Genomic DNA, 12,678 nt, shown 5'->3' on the forward strand with positions numbered 1-12,678 from the left:
GTTCTTCTAACCATAACTTGAAAATTTCTGTGGTTTTTCGGTTTTAATTTTCAGGTTTTTTTAAAACATACATTGAGGTGGTATATCCAAGCCCAAGAATCACTTCAGTTTAACCTTTGTATTCTTCAATGATTTTTTTACTACTTTTAGCATTTAATCAAAGAGTTCCCTGTGCCAAACCTTCTGGATGCAGCCATCCCTGGCTGCACACAGCCTTTAGCTGTGTGCAGCTGGGGGGGGTGAGTTGATCACCAGACTCTATGCCTAACACTCCATAGTCGGCCTACCCTAGTTGTGCATGACGAAAGACCTTGCTCATTGTGGTTAGGCACAGAGCCTGCCCTGCAGACTCTGTGCTCCACCCTACACAGATGCCGATCGACCATTGTTCATGTTTAGCCTCTACACCCAACTCACCATGGGTGGCCAATACCCTCAGTCTAAAGCCTTTGGCAGTGTGCTGCAGAATTGTTCATAGCTCAACCTTTCAATAGTGACCAGTTTCCGTTGCGTATGGATTTTGGCCATGTGCAGTAGAGGGATGGCTGCAGATCTTGGCCTCTGGACATCCCCTGTCCTCTGTGGGTGGCCAACACTCAGAGTGCATGGCCTTCGCAGCAGGGGTTGGCCACGGGCACCCGGCCTCCGTCCAGGCCCTGCACTGAAAATTCAGAGAACAACCAACTCCCTTGCACATGGCAGTGTGCTGTGGGATTGCCCGCAGCCCTGACCTCCAGGCCTTCAGCCACATGCAGTGTGGGTTGGCTGCAGGGCCTGGCCTGCGGCTTCCCCTTTGATCAATTCTCTAGGTATCCAACACCTTGACCTTAGAACACGGGCAACATCTTTTGGCTGTAAGTCCTGTCCTTCGGCTATGCCTTTCGCCCCACTTTCAGCTGGCACTACACCCCTTTGTGCATGGCCTATGCACCATAGGTGTTTTTCTATAGGCTCTTGCCAGCCTACTTATCCAACTCTAAGTGCGCAACCAACACCAGCAGCGAAGCTGAGAGGGGGTTGACAATGTGGCCTGCACCCAATATGTCGTGGGTGGCCAATCCCAACTGTGGAATGCCTTCAGTTAGCAGAGGTTGGCTGCAAGGCCTGGCCTCCAGGTTGGCCTTGCATAAGACCTCCAGAGGTGGCCAACACCCACAGCACAGGACCTTAGGCCATGTGCAGTGGGGATTTACAGTAGGTCCTACCCACGAGAGACTGCCATGTATTGATTCTCACAACTAATCTGCCATGTCCAGCAGGGTTGGCTGCAGGGACGTGTCTTTATCCAGCGACTGCACTCAACTGTGAGCCGGCACCAACACCGTAGTGCATGTTTTGCAGGCTTCATCACAGGGCCTGGCCTCCGGCATGCCACTGCACCCAACTCTTTGTTGTCAGCCAGCACCCTCAATGCATGTCCTTCACCCACAATGCACGGCCACCCAACGTATGCTTGCTGAAGGGCCTGCCATGCCCTGCACCCAACCCTGCTGACACTACAGACAGCTGCTGTGTACAGCCTTCGGCCGTCTGCAGCAGGTTGATCACAGTGCCTTAGCTCCAGCAATCCCTTGCACCCAACTCATTCAACTGCTGCTGGGCATGACTTTGACCATGCATAAGAAGGATTTTGGTGCAGAGGCAGTGGCTTGGCTGGCCCTGCACCCAACTCTCCATGGGCAGCCAACCCCTTCTTTGCGTGTGGAGCTGGGTTTGTTACAGAGCCTGGGCCCACCACTCTCTTGGCATCTAATCTCCTCTACCCATGAATGAATGAGTGAATGAGTGAATGAATATTAGCCTTATAAAGCGCAAACTTTGCCCAGAGGCGTCAAGGCACTGCGGAAAGGGGCCAACAGATGATAATGTGTAGGTCTCACGGTGATGAATGGGTGAAAAGCCAAGTCTTCAAGGCCTTACGGAAGAAAGAATGAGACTCCAGTCCAGAGATTGAGGAGGGGAGGGAATTCCAAAGTTTGGCCACAGCTAAAGAAAAGGCTCTTGATGTAATTCGATCAGTTTTCCAACTGTTTTTCTTATATGAAAGCGTAATGCAGCATCAAAAAGCTCATCTTTTGTATTTAAAAATTGTCATATGCAATTACTCAGAATTGCATCAGTGGAAGAGCTGAAAAACAATTTTGATTTCTGATTACGTGTGGAAGGATTTAATCTCTTAAAGTATTTTGATGTCAGATCTACAGATTCTAATCATTTGACTGGTGCGACTGGGAAATGAGGTTACAGCTAGCACTATGCAATGCAATGAATAAGTGCACATTCCATGTTCCAGAAAAAACTGAGGTATTTAAAGCACTGGGGAATTATTCTCTAATACCATCGAGGGGTTCCCTCAAATTTGAAATCCTATGTTGTGTCACAAATGCAAAGAGAGATCAAAAGATCCAAACACGTTACCTGGTACATTAAGAAAACATGGCACACACCATCTTTGATCTGCAAAGCTCACTTGGGATCCCACCTATTACTTTTCAGTAATGCAAACATCTTGAAAACTGCTGAATGGACTTGCAAAAAAACATAATAAGGGCCTGTACTCCTTAATTTCCACCATCATGCCCACTTCGGTATAAGGCCATTTAGGGTTTTTTCTTTAGCATAAAGCAAAACATTTGACCGAAAATGGGAAAGATTGTGTTTAGGTCACCTCTTGTTCCTCCCCCCCCCCTCCCCACATGCTCCCCCCACAACTTTAATATTTTGTGCAGAAGGCTTAAGGGGATCCAAATTACATTTGGGGATCTAAAGTATCAGTTGTCTATTTTAAGCACCTTAGAAATTTTGGCTTTCCACTAGAGGAATAAAATGCTGATCTTTGGGAAAGAAGTGCAGTCCTGGGTACGGAACCAAGGACTTGGAGCATGTGATCAGCTTGCATGGTGTGCGCATAGTTATTAGTACTGTTGCCTCCTCCAGGTGGACACAACAAATCCTGGGGATTTGTGCTATAGATACGTTCTTAATTTGATTTGTTTTGCATGCCTTGTTCTGAGGATTTGTTTCACTGGAGTGTATCCTATCAGGACACTTTTCCAAGTGTCTGTTCATTGATTTTGCCCCGCCCAGTCCATCTCGCTATAGTAGCAGTTCCTTTGGTATGGAGGCAACCTCTCGACTGCTACTGTAAGCATCTTTCCTACCGTTCATCTGTATAGGGCATTGGATGCCTGTCTGTCTCGCGAGGGTCAAGCTATATTTAAAAACATGGAATGATGGATTCTCCTGCAAGCTATATTCGAGAACATGGAACGATGGGTTCTCCTGCAAGCTATACTCAAAAACATGGAATGATGGCTTCTCCTGCAAGCTATACTCAAGAACATGAAACTATGGCTTCTTCTGTATGCTATACTCCAGAACATGGAACAATGGCTTCTCCTGCAAGTTATACTCAAGAACAAGGAACCATGGCTTCTCCTGCAAGCTATACACAAGAACATGGAACCATTGCTTCTCTTGAAAGCTATACACAAGAACATGGAACCATGGCTTCTCCTGCAAGCTATACTCAAGAACATGGAACCATGGCTTCTCCTGCAAGCTATACTCAAGAACACTGAACAGTGGCTTCTCCTGGAATCTATACTCAAGAACATGGAACGATGGCTTCTCCTGCAAGCTATACTCAAGAACAAGGAACCATGGCTTCTCCTGCAAGCTATACCCAAGAACATGGAACCATTGCTTCTCTTGAAAGCTATACACAAGAACATGGAACCATGGCTTCTCCTGCAAGCTATACTCAAGAACATGGAACCATGGCTTCTCCTGCAAGCTATACTCAAGAACACTGAACAGTGGCTTCTCCTGGAATCTATACTCAAGAACATGGAACGATGGCTTCTCCTGCAAGCTATACTCAAGAACAAGGAACCATGGCTTCTCCTGCAAGCTATACCCAAGAACATGGAACCATTGCTTCTCTTGAAAGCTATACACAAGAACATGGAACCATGGCTTCTCCTGCAAGCTATACTCAAGAACATGGAACCATGGCTTCTCCTGCAAGCTATACTCAAGAACACTGAACAGTGGCTTCTCCTGGAATCTATACTCAAGAACATGGAACGATGGCTTCTCCTGCAAGCTATACTCAAGAACATGGAACGATGGCTTCTCCTGCAAGCTATACTCAAGAACATGGAACCATGGCTTCTCCTGCAAGCTATACTCATGAACATGGAACGATAGCTTCTCCTGCAAGCTATACCCAAAAACATGGAACCATGGCTTCTTCTGAAAGCTATACTCAAGATCATGGAACCATGGCTTCTCCTGCAAGCTATACTCAAGAAAATTGAACCATGGCTTCTCCTGCAAGCTATACTCAAGAACAGAGAACCATGGCTTCTCCAGCAAGCTATACTCAAGAACATGGAACCATGGCTTCTCCTGCAAGCTATACTCAAGAACAGAGAACCATGGCTTCTCCTGCAAGTTGTACTCAAAAACATGGAACTATGGGTTCTCCTGCAAGCTATACTCAAGAACATGGAACAATGGCTTCTCCTGCAAGCTATACTCAAGATCATGGAACCATGGCTTCTCCAGCAAGCTATACTCAAGAACATGGAACCATGGCTTCTCCTGCAAGCTATACTCAAGAACAGAGAACCATGGCTTCTCCTGCAAGTTGTACTCAAAAACATGGAACTATGGGTTCTCCTGCAAGCTATACTCAAGAACATGGAACAATGGGTTCTCCTGAAAAACATGGAATGATGGGTTCTCCTGCACGCTACACTCAAGAACATGGAACGATGGGTTCTCCTGCAAGCTACACTCAAGAACATGGAACGATGGCTTCTTCAGCAAACTATACTCAAAAACATGGAACGATGGCTTCTCCTGCTTGCCCCTGAGTATCCATAAACTTGATCATTTCAGTACAATTGTCACTCTCTATCAAGACAGGAAGCATTGTGGCTGCACCCATCACTATAACCAGCCAGTTTCATAGGTTTTTATATTCTGTAACTTAACCACAAATGTTCCTAATGTAGGTTTTGCCAGTGACCTTTATAATTGTGCACGTATATCTACATTTATGAATTCCTTCACAAAACTAAGCCTGAGGTGTGCTGTGGTTGAGGGGGGTTTATTAGTGGTTAGAGCACAAAACAGTTATGATACGACCTAAACATTACCACGCACCCTTGCTGCCCTCAATCCCCCTTAATTCTCACGCCAAATGTCTACTTTTCAGCAACAAAACTTGACCTTGCATACCATGCCATACCATGATAAATGTACTATATCATGATTTACATCTATAATCATGAGATACTCTTCAAAATCCGGGCTCAAACTGTAATTCACATTTAATTTTCACCTTCAAGAGTGATTTTGATGTGTAATTTAAGAGAAGAATCCTGGGAGAGGATGTGGTCTAACCGCTAGGGTGGTCGACCTCAAAACTGGGGAACTGGGTTCGAGTCTCGGCAAAGACGCTGAACATCCTGTGATTCTGGGCAAATCACTTACTCTCCCCGTGCCTAACAAAAAAATGAATGTGCCCTTGGGTAATGCAACTGCTGCTTATGTAAAGCGCTCTGATATCTTCAGTTCAAGTTTGTGCTATATAAAACTCGGGGGGAAAAAGGACTTAACATTAGCTCCCACAGTGCTGTCCCCAGTCAATCTTTTTCAAACGATTTTTTCATACAAGCAAAGCTTGAATTGCTGAAAAAAGTGCATGTTGTTTGTTAGGAAAACCCGAATGAACCACTTTGTTTAGATAATCTGGAATTGGCAATTTAGGACCAAATTAATACACTATACATGTATCCCTCAAACAGACAGACAGACAGCAGCTGGCTGGCTGGCTGGCTGGCTGGCTGGCTGGCTGGCTGGCTGGATGGATGGATGGATGGATGGATGGATGGATGGATGGATGGATGGATGGATGGATGGATGGATGGATGGATGGATGGATGGATGGATGGATGGATGGATGGATTTTTGTACACTGCATACCCTTGGCCCCCTTTCACAAATCTGCACCAAATTTGGAGACCAAGATATTTTCTTCAACATTATTTCATACAGATTACCAAACTATTCAAACGGCATCTCAGAAACGTTTCTCAGACCTAATATAATGAAATTTCACAAAGGATTTATTTTGTGCTTAGAACTCCGAATCTGGCGAATAAAAAGATGGCGCCGGGTTTTTGCAACAGAGCAGCTGTCTTTCTTTGGTCAAAATACGTTTCGCTGTTTTGGAGATATAAGGCTAAATGGTAATATCTTGTGCTCTTGACAAAGTATGTCTGTTTACCAAAACGCTTTAAATGCCTGACTGGACATGCATGGACATCAGGGCCGGACTGGCCATAGTGGGCACCGGGCATTTCCTTGGTGGGCCGCCATGGTGGGGGCCGGTTTTGGGCCCCTGGGGACCTTTTTTGTTACAGGGCCATTTTTGCAGCATAGCTGCAATATCGGCCCTTGTAACAAAACCGGCCAAAACCGGCCCTGGCAAACATCTCGGCCGAACCCCAACCCTCCGGGGGGGGGGGCCGAGCACTTTGCCAGGGCTGATTTTGGTTCCTATTCCTGCCCTGATGGACATCGATCTGTTCACGCACCCTGGTGTTTCTAATATTCGCAAACATCGGGAGGATAAAAGCAGCATGGCAGAAGGCCCGGTGTTGCATTATTCATGAATAGGCATGTAAGCCTGCCCACATCTTTGTCTAGCCTGTTTGACAGGTCAGAGAGAGAGAAAAAAAGAAAAAGACATTTGCTCCCAAAACCCTCCTGGCCTGGGCAGTACCTAGTGGGGGCTAATTAGAGACGACCGCCCTGCCGTGTCCAAGAGTGAGTGAGTTAATTTACTCGCTCTGCCATAGAAGAGGGGAATCTATCCTCTCCGGCCTAGAGCCTGTGGGGAGAAATGACACCCTCCCCCCTTGCGTTCGCAAAGTGCAGGTAGAGGTGCCCTATCCCAAACTCTGTCCCCATGCACAGGATTGAGTGGAGAGTGATACCCGCCCCCTTGCATTGCCCAGTGTGAGTGTGGGAATAAATCCCTCACTGTCCCTGTGAGTGTGGGGAGATATTTGCTAAAGTCATTCATCTTGTCCAAGGGGAAATGTTCTCCTTGGACCACTAATGTTGCGAGAGGCGGGGGTAACGACAACCCTGCCTCCCCTTGCCCAAAAATGAGGACAGGAAATTGCCCCAATGACATTTCTTGCCCTGCAAAAGGTGAAGAGACGAGCGCTAAAGAAATAGGTCAGCTGCTTTAGTCCCAAAGCAGTATATGTACAGCCTTTTCCTCTAAGCTCTTTTCTGTGATGCATGGTTTTATTAAGACCACTTATGATGTGGTTATCATTTAATATGCCTTTTTAGGTCAAGCCTGGGCAGCGCATGCGCCGCGCTGCGAGACATGCTGTATTCTGGTTGGGACTTGAAGCTCCGCCCTTACTAAGGTATAGTGAGTGTGAAAAGAAATGTTGTATTTCTTGTAATACACAACATGCAAATACCTGTAAATGATGTACACATTCAGAGGTTAGGAAAGCAAAAATAAATTACAATTTTTGTGTTAATCTGAAGTGTGAAGGAAACAAAGATTTAAAAGGATTAAAACAAATCAAGACACTTTACTGTGTGATGCACAAATGATAAATAGTCACTGAAACCCGATTTCCACACATTATCTTTTGTGTGCAATAGAGTTTTATCAGTAACACTGTTTGTCTGTGTAAATTTAGTGGCCATTTGAACGGAAAATGTGCTGTCTGTAAATTGACAGTGCAATACCACATGATGGTTTAGTTACATTAAAAAATCTCCCACCTCGTGTCCAATAAAGCTACGTGGGTCGCGAAAGTTTGTCATCTGGGTCTAAAAGGTTTGGGAAACATTTGTCTAGTGGCATTGCTGGCACTGACTGTGGTACTTATTTTTTATATATTTTTTCAGTTTTGTGTAGCCCAAACTCGACTCAAATGTATCAGAGCGCTTTACATGAGCACCAGTTGCATTACAGATGGACACATTCATTTTATTAGGCACGGGGAGATTAAGTGATTTGCCCAGAATCACAGGATGTTGAGCGTCCCTTTCGAGACTTGAACTCGGCTCTCCAGCATCGAGGTCGACCGCTCTAGCCCTTAGGCCTCATCCTCTCCCTTAACTATTACTGCAGCTCAGCCACATTGTATGAATGGCAAAAATAGTGTGTGCAGTGGGATGTACTTTTATCAATATGTTTTTATTTTTGCAGCGAATTACAACATTTTTATTTTATATTTCATCTTTTCTTGCTACTTTTTCCGAGGTTTGCCCCTAAAATGTTTCCTCCTTTTCCCCCAGAAAATTGAAAATATTTCTGCATAATGACTCACATTTTTCTGAATATCTGCACTGCCTCTAGACATCACTCTGCCAAAGCACTGCACATAGACTCACAAATGACATCACTGGTCACCTGATCAAAGACATCACTGAGTTTTCTTAGCCGTTCTGCAGCCAACAAACCGTTGGGTTATATAAATGGACTTTGACTGTGCCTAGCACACTCTTAACTCACAGTCCCTTTAACCAGGCACTAGGCTCGGAACCTCAACCCCAAGAGTTGCTGGCCACAGCCATCGCCTATTTGAACTTTTCGCAGGGTGTTGTCCTTAGCCACGCCTTCCAAAGAGCACCCACTCACCTAGAGTTCTTGGACTTCACCTTGGGCCATGCAAAGTGTTCTATGCAAAGCATTTCTGTTTGAAATGATTTCTCTTCTCTTTCTCCACTGTTGCTTCGGAGGATGTGGGAAGTGTGGGAGATGGAGTTGCTGGTTCTTGGTTGTGTAGGGCTTTGTAGGTGTTGATCAGCATCTTCAACTGGCACCTCTTGTTTTATGTATTTTTTTTAACAAGATGTTGATTTTAATATTGAGCGATAAGGTTGTTGCAACAAATGTATTGTATTTTTCGCTCTTATTCTTATATGGATTTTTGTCAAATCCGAAAAAAGATTTCTTGATATTGACATCTTTTCTGAATGGGAAGCCAGTGGAGAGTCTTGAGGTGGGGAGTGATGTGGGTTTACTTTGGGAGGTCGAGGATGAGTCTGGCTGCTGAGTTCTGTATGGCCGGCAGTCTCTTCAGGAGGTGTGTGGTGATTCCTACGTAGTGCGCGTTGCCGTTGTCCAGCCGGCTGGTGACTAGAGCATGATGTTAGCTCTGTAAGAGATTTACAAAGTAGTAAGACTTTTAATTATATTTAAAATAATGAAAGGCTGGGTCAGGTAAACTGGGGTTCTCCCTTAGAATACATGGATTACCTCAGATCTTTTTCGCAGGCGGTCAACCGACTGATATATCTGCCCAGCTGGCACTGGCTCTCTAACTCATTGAAGTCCTATTTACTCAGACTTTTAACTCACGTTCCTAACATTTAGTGACCTTATAAAGCCCGTTGAACGGACTAGGGGGCATATCAGCAAGCTAGCGATAAAAAATTATCGCCGCTTTAGCATCCGTTTTCAGACAAAAAGCGGTGATAATTTTATCGCTTAATCAGCAAGGTCACGCTAATGCGTGATTCCTTACTTTAGCTCCCTTTCCCATAACGCCCACCTTTGCCTCTCTAATGAGATGCAAAGTGGGCGTTCCATCCCAAAATAACTGGAAAAATGTCGCTAACCGACATTTCTCCAATTATCAAGGGAATCGCTAAGACGCATAGCGATAAGAAAAGTAGCGCTAACCACAGTTAACGCTACTTTCCCTACTCCTACTTTCACCCTGACTTGGCCATTATATCCAATGTAAGGAGGATATCATGGCTAAGTATGCCCTGCCTTATCAGCAAGCTAACGCCAAAATGTGTGAGATTATCTCACTTTTGGCTGTTAGCGCGAGGAATTTTATCGCTTTTGAGATAAGCGTTGCTGATAGCACGCTATCTCAGCGATAAAATTCCACGATAGCCGGCGATAATTATCCTAGCGCTAAGTGCGCTTAGCGATAATTATCGCCGGCCTTTGCTGATATGCCCCTAGAGACGGTGCTGCGTCACTTTATTCGCGTTGAGGTAAATATACCGCAGTGTAGATAGATGCCTTCTGCCCAAGCCTGCCACTCTCCCTTCACGACCCTAGTTTTACCTCACACCCGGCGCCATTAATTCCGATAAAAAATGAGCATCCGTCAAATTCTTATTTTAAACTGTGTGAACTATCAACGGTTTTCCCCAGCAGTGAATGCTTTTATTTTTTCATATTTTTTGGAAGTCTGCCCGATGCTTCGTTCCCCTGGCTTCAAAGACAGCATAGTTCGTGGCTAGGTTTTTCCACTGACGGCCTTCAGAGGACCAATTGGCGGAGAGAGCCGCGCGTGCCCTGGAGTGGCGGGATGAGCGCGCGCGGTGCCAGGCTCCCACTTCACGCGAGATGTGTACACTTCAGTCTCTCAGGGGCATCGGCGGGCCAAGAGACCCGACCTCCAGATCACCTCAGATGCTCAGTTTCATAAATACACGGTACTGGTTTTTGTAATAACAAAACACAGAAGCCATGATTACGAGTGCCCTGGGCCTAGGTGGTATTTAACGCCCCTAATAAAACCCGATACCCTCCGGTTCGGAATTTTTTTGCCGTGCCATTAATTCCACTTCATAAGTATTGCCCGTGAAAGCGCGGGATAACTTGCAGATTTTGGGGGGGAATCTTTATTTAATTTACATTTTATACTAAACAAACAAATCATGCTTCTTGTTCATTGGCTCAGCTACATATCCAGACACACAACTCATAAAGGGCCTTGGACAAACATGGGCTACTGTGCTGGCGATCGTTCCTTCTGGAAGGTGATTCTGCGTTAGGGGGCGGCACAGGGGGCTTCATCCACAATCAGAGGCCTACAACAGGGTTGGATTGGGGTCAAAAATCGGCCCGGGAACACCAAAAAAAGTGGCCCACATTTGCATATTGCCTTTCAGTTTTATGAAAAGTAAGGGGGTGGGGGAGCATGTTTTATTAACTTTGCTTAGATTAACAAAAAGGAACAAATTAGTTCACACTGCTGAGCCCACATGAATGCAAGCGAGGCCACTTCTGCTTAGGCCCCCTGACCCCGCTCAAATCAGCATATATTAATGGGTCAGCCCAGCAAGAGAAAGGGAGTGATACCTCCGCCCATCTGCCTCTAGATGGGCCACTCAGGCACCCACTGGGCCGCTGGCAGCATCCTAGCAGCACAAGCAGCCCAAAAATGCAGCCCACAGCTGGAGCTCGGCTACCGGCCCTTCGGCCATTTCCCGAGTGCCCCTGTTACCAATCCGACCCTGACATGCAATGTGATACTTAAACGATACAGGTTGGATCTGCACCATAGACACGGTATATAAAAAGCTGAAGAGTCCATAGTAACCCTATTTTGGCGACACTTTTGCTCGCTTGAGCCCCCATACAGTTAGTTGCCTTATTTAGACGTTATCGCTCCAAGTCGCAATCACTCACACACCATTTCTTCGTCATCTGCCGCAGCTGCCGTGGCTACAAATTCTCCACACGCGCCCCAGATATCTTTCGTCTGGCTACACTGTGAAATTAGCTCACGGTATGTGTCTGACTGTGTGTTGCAATATGCCATGTCTCTGTATCATTCACTCCCTGTGGAGAGAGGAACACAAGCCCAACAAAGCCCTATACGGCGTCTCACCAGCAGTAGGCCTACGACCACCAGGCGTCGCACAGCTGCTTGCGCCCCTCTGTCATGCTCAGGGGGACCATCAGTGATTCCAGTTCCAGTGACTCTCCGGTAATAGCCTCAAGTTCCTTAAACACGGCTTGCCAGAGATCTGCACTCCCGGACAGTACCAGGCAAGATGCGCAAATCCAGCCCCTCCTCCCAGCAGGGCTGGCAGTTAGCATTATCACGCAGTCCAGAGCCAAATAATTGGGCCGCTCTACAACGTACCCTATTGATGTATTTAAAGTGTAAGAGTCTATGCCTGTTGTTTAATGAAACCTTTTTTTTACTAATGAGCAACAATACTTCCATTGCTTATAGTGAGCCCCAGTTCCCTCTGCCATTCGAGTCTATCCTGCGAGATTCTCGGCCTGCGCGCCTCCTGCGCCTGCGCAAATAATCTGGCCACCAGCTGACAGGGCGTTTTGGTCTGTAAAAGGAAGGATAGCGCTGGCAACTCAGGTGGTTCAATCATGTCTTGCCCTAATAATTCCCGCAATAAAAGACGTCCTCTGTAACAGGGGCGCAACTACACCCGAACTTCATCCGGGTAACACTCCCAGCCAGGGCTACTGGTCGTGCACGGTACAACAGTCTTTTTTGGCGCCCCCTCCTCTATTTCCTCCCTCTACATGAATTCCCTCACTACCACTCGCCAACAATGCACCTCATCTCTCTATAGCCCCTTTTACTGTGATCTGCATGGTACACGTTCGTTGTAGCAGGCACATTAAACCTCTGCGCTGTGTCGGTGACAGGAGTGCCCATGGTGAGTGCACGGTGAGCAATGCGACAGTGTGAGAGTACGGTGAGAGGAGTGACTGCAGGGAGAGTGAGGTGACCATATGAATTTGGGTGCAGATGTAAGTGCAGAGTGGGAAGAATGAATGCATGGTTAGTGATGGGCTTGTTTGAGTGAGATTGCAGATTGAGCAGTGAGGGGGCAGGTGAGTAA

At 46.2% G+C, this 12,678-nt stretch overlaps 1 protein-coding gene across 4 annotated transcripts in view; it reads left to right on the forward strand.

Moving 5' to 3' along the window:
• The window catches only part of ITGA10 (integrin subunit alpha 10), a 307,154-nt gene that overhangs the window by 116,331 nt on the left and 178,145 nt on the right, over nucleotides 1–12,678 (forward strand). Inside the window, exon 1 of one of the 4 annotated variants that reach the window (XM_085637686.1) lies at nucleotides 7,389–7,460. The exons of the other annotated variants lie outside the window; for them this stretch is intronic. The gene's annotated coding sequence lies outside the window, so the exon portion shown is untranslated. Of the gene's footprint in view, nucleotides 1–7,388; nucleotides 7,461–12,678 lie in introns of those variants that run through there. 4 annotated transcript variants of the gene reach the window in all.

Source organism: Triturus cristatus, chromosome 12 (assembly GCF_964204655.1).
Source record: "Triturus cristatus chromosome 12, aTriCri1.1, whole genome shotgun sequence".
Classification (NCBI taxonomy): Eukaryota; Metazoa; Chordata; class Amphibia; order Caudata; family Salamandridae; genus Triturus; species Triturus cristatus.